At 36.4% G+C, this 4,889-nt stretch overlaps 1 pseudogene across 1 annotated transcript; it reads left to right on the plus strand.

Annotated features, from left to right (window-relative positions):
- The first annotated feature begins 898 nt into the window (after positions 1-898).
- LOC143610645 (phosphatidylinositol 4-kinase gamma 8 pseudogene) lies at positions 899-3,858 on the plus strand (annotated as a pseudogene). The gene is made up of 3 exons (XR_013149629.1): positions 899-953; positions 1,051-1,131; positions 1,694-3,858. The product of XR_013149629.1 is annotated as a phosphatidylinositol 4-kinase gamma 8 pseudogene (transcript).
- Positions 3,859-4,889: the final 1,031 nt, after the last annotated feature.

Consider the following 4,889-nt stretch of genomic DNA (forward strand, 5'->3'; position numbering starts at 1 on the left):
AAGTTTTATCCACTGAGTTTTTCTTAGCAAGATTTTTAATGAGGTAACATATCTGATCAAGAAGCATCAGTTTATTTTTCATGTCTTAAAGTTCCGATTTAACATCATCCTGAAATATATTGTTAAAGCATATAATGAGAGGTAAATTGTTGAGGGGGAGTGTTATGAAACATCCATTTTATTCCATATTTAATCTCTAATCAATTACTTAGATTAGTGTTTATTGGTATTCATGATATTGACTAGGTGTTTATTAGTATTGATTTGTAACTATATAATGTTATTTAACCGCCAACAAATCCTCGGGCTACTGACTAAATTATATCGGGATACACTCGCTTTCTGATACGGGGAAAACTTTCACCTAAGGCCAATGCCTGCGAACACTCATCTGAGGGCACGACAATGAGGTGAGATCAAATTCGTTGAGTTCAAGAATCCAACCAGTGAACGTCACCTACTCGCCTAGTCTCATATCATCACCTGGTGCCTCTAAAACTATATAATATAAACAAGACATTGAGTAAATTGATTCCTCACCATTTATCTCTAATTTATAACAATTAATAATTTGTAATAATTCATAATTAATTCATAAATTTTTAAAGTCACACATTGTTTGAAGAGAGATGAAGGAAGGAGAGAGAAGAATGGAGATTGTTTGTTGGCATTACAAAAGGGTCGTTTTATTCGGTTACAGAATTCTTCTCTCTCAGGCTCCCCAAACTTCATTGCTCCCTGAACGCCTCACCAGTGTTCAGGGTGTCCCTTTTTCATCAAGAATTGGATTATTGAATGGGGGAGTTGTAGGCCATAAATTCGGTTTATTTTCTTCTGTAATTCGAGATCAAAATTAACATGCAATTTGCTCTTTCATTTCCTCAGATTATTGCAGTAACTAATCATTGTTGCAACCTTAATATAATTACGGAGGACCAAGTGAATTGACGATGGTACGTATGTATTAATTATCTCTTGTTTACAAATATATATGATCTAATGATCAACCTTATTATTTGATCATTGTTTTTGTGATTTCTATGATCATAGGTTGTCGGAGATTAGCGACGTCGATCTTGCCGTTGACATATGCGATCTCGTGGTATATGCCAATTCCCAAACCAATGCCATGTAAGCGGATATAATCCTTATGAACTGATCGGTTTTGTTTCAAATTGTAAGAATTAACAAATGGTGAATAGCAATGTATACTTTACTAATGAACCTTGTTAGCAACTTTGTTTCTCAACATATAATTGGTTTTGAAACGAACATGCCTATGTTTTGTTTGATCATGAATACGATACAATGATGCATAGGGGCACGCTCTTTATAGAATATTGAGAGCCGCGGGAAGAGAATATTTCGTATATGTTTTACATAAATGAAAGATCAATAATTTAAAATTGAAAAATGTATGTGGTTTTCGTAATTCTCAATATATTATTGGTTGTGAAATAAATGCTCCCTTCACAGGGAGGAGCAGGTGGGTTAATGTATGGAGATTTCTTTATTGAGCATCATCTATTGTTTGGGGCATGTGATAATGTTAGGCTAAGTTCATGTAAATGTGTATATTCTTGACTAGATGTCAAATTGCATGAAGATGAACAATAACGTGTCATAAGCTATAATTTTTCGTTGTTTTGGAATCTGGTGAATTCTGGTTACTTATTGCGTTGTTTTGTAATAGGCATGTGACGGCTAATCTCCTATGAAAAGACGACTCCTCTGAAAGATTTTCTTAAAACCTGCTCTTTAGTATGTGTTGCAGCCATTCTCACCTACATGATACACACACCAGGATGGCTGCAGTCATTGATCATAAACATGGATTTAAGCCACTTGCCCAACTCCCAAGATGCAGACTCCAATCTTACTCCCATTTGGATCCCAACATGCATGATTTCACACATAACAACATCACACATACATCCAATGTCACCACCAAACTCCACAAAAGTAATTCCACCCCATGTCTTTCTTTAGCCACTAAAGCCAAACAAGAGTCTGAATCACCTAACCCGAGAATCGAAATCATTAGTGGCCGAAAGGCCCCAAAGGTTCATGCTCTTGTAGGCGAGGTTGCCATTGCATTATCATCCGGGGTCAAACCTACACCGGTGTCTAGTGGACTTGGTGGGGCCTACTATATGCGATCAAGAAAAGGTAACACAATCGCAGTTGTGAAGCCAGCTGATGAAGAACCATTAGCATTTAACAATCCTAAAGGGTTTGCAGGCCGGATGCTGGGCCAGCCCGGAATGAAACGGTCTATCCGGGTAGGTGAAACCGGGTTCCGTGAACTGGCGGCTTATTTGCTTGACCATGGTGGCTTTGCGGGTGTTCCTCCATCCGCACTTGTCAAAATCTGTCATGTTACTTTTAATGTAAACATTAACAATATGGGATTGGCATCAAACCCACCTTTTAAAATCACATCCGTACAACGATACGTGGAACACGAGACCGATGCAGGAGATTTGGGCCCATCTAGGTTCTCGGTTTGCTCGGTTCATCATATTGGGATACTCGACATCCGGCTCCTTAATCTGGACCGACATGCTGGGAATATGCTTGTGAAGAATGTTAACGGGAGCCATGTTGCCGGGGTGGCTGAACTTGTCCCGATTGACCACGGGTTTTGTTTACCCGAGTCATTAGACGACCCATATTTCGAGTGGCTACATTGGCCTCAAGCTTCAATCCCGTTTTCAGAACTAGAAGCGGATTATATCTCAAATCTTGACCCGTTTAAAGATGCCGAACTTTTAAGAACTGCACTTCCGTTAATCAGGGAGGGCTCCGTGCGTGTTTTAATACTTTGCACCATTTTCTTGAAACGGGCAGCGGTTGCTGGGCTTTCTCTTGCTGATATAGGCGAAATGATGACACGAGGTTTCATTGGAGGCGAAGAAAGTTGGAGTATTTTGGAGAATATTTGTGTAAAGGCAAAGGCTAACTTGGATATGGAAATAGCAAGTGATGGAAGTGATGAAATTAAAGAACATGATGAAATGTTTGCATTTGATAAAATGTTTGAAGACGGTTTGAGCCAGTATCCGGGTCTTTCAACACCTTCAGCAAACGATAAACCACGGAAAATGATGAAATATTCGTCTGAGGGAGCAAGTTGTAAGTTAATCGATACACGTTTGACCCGACTAGTACAAGAAAGTGGCATTAAAGATGGTTGTGGCCCAACCGGGATACCAATATCAAGAAGCGCGAGTTTTGCAGCTCATAATAATAATCATGATACGGGTGTGTGTGTTTCGTTTGAGGAAATGAAGGAAGACGAATGGTCATTGTTCTTGGAGTATTTTGAGGAGCTTTTACCAGAGGCTTTTCTGCAGAAACAAAGCACCAGCATGTTGAAAAAGAGGTTAGGATATTCTTGTGAATTCTGAAGAAAATGCTTATTTCATGAACAAAAACAGGTACTAATTGAATTTTAAAAATATATCAGCTTCAAGTAACTGTACATTATACATAGCTAAAACTACCATTGTTGTAGACTGTAGATAAATTAATTATATGTCGGAAAAGTGAAGGGCTAATCTAATCTGCCATCCTTTCCATCTACCCTTTAGGTTACATTCCATCCATTTTTTTTTCTTTTTTGCAAAATAAATAGGAAACAAATACTTCTCAACTGGTGCATAGGTCACGTGTCGTAAGTGTATGTATAGGTATGTTTCCCCCCTACGCTTGTTATGTTAAGGTGTCATGTACTATAATTAACTTGTTTGAAGGTGGCATTCATCTCATATTTGTGTTGGTCTATCTAATGATGGAAGTGATGCATGTTTTATGATCAAAGTAAGCCGGATTCTGTGTTTTTGAACTGTTAAAACCAGACGAACCAAAACAATTGGTCTAGTTAAGATGGTTTAACAGTTTTGTTTTGACAGTTTTATTTGTACGATCGCCAGTTTGAATTTGGAATGACCAGTCATTTATGTATATTCATATATGTATATTGAACCCATTTTATGAAATTTTGAAAATATCAGTGCAAATTAACGACTAAAAAACGGTCCAAAGTGCCAAATCAGAATTGACCGGTGTGGTCAACACAACCTAGATGATGTGCCTGGTCTGGTTTGTTAAGTGTTCAATTTGTGCTATAGATGGAGAAAAATATTAATTTAATTAATTTCATCATTATAATTTAAAATGTTTTTTTATATAACATTTATGCATAGATACATTCAGAATGGTTATATAGTTCAAGTCATTAGTTTCAAGTTGAAAAGATCATTCAGAAAATAAAAACTTATACATAGATTCATTCAGAAAGTTTCAACTTATAACATTGCATATTTGCATCAAACAAGATCACTTTATTCATAAGTTCTATAAAAAGTTATTAAGCTTAAATCTAATCTAAGTATATTTATTCTTTTATTCTTTTATTTTGGAATATCCATTTATGTATATGTATGTTGAACCCGTTTTATAATTTTGAAAATATCGATCAGTACAAACTATGACTAAAAAATGGTTCAAAGTGCCAAATTAACAGAATTGCCTGGTCCGGCCGATGATATAGATGTCGTACTCTAATAAAAAACCAGTATTTTAAAGCTTTAATACCTATAACTAGTACGGGTAAGTAAGGTCGTCTCCTCAGGGATTCAAAGGAAAGTGCAAGTGAAACTCATGACTTAAACTAACTAATTCTACACACAGTCGATGTCAAGAAGTTTAAAAGATGTTTTGAGAACACACAATTACTTTTAAGATTTGTAATAATTATGAGAAAAGGTGATTCACTTCAGGTTCAGGTAATGCGATAACAAACTAATCACGAATTCAATTAAATTGATTGCGCAATAATTACTAGATCTAGTAGTTGTGATGACAAATGAAACTCTATCCGAATT

This window comes from Bidens hawaiensis, unplaced genomic scaffold (genome assembly GCF_021521415.1).
Source record: "Bidens hawaiensis isolate Kalapana, Puna unplaced genomic scaffold, B.hawaiensis_p1.1 tig00027313_1, whole genome shotgun sequence".
Taxonomy (NCBI): domain Eukaryota; kingdom Viridiplantae; phylum Streptophyta; class Magnoliopsida; order Asterales; family Asteraceae; genus Bidens; species Bidens hawaiensis.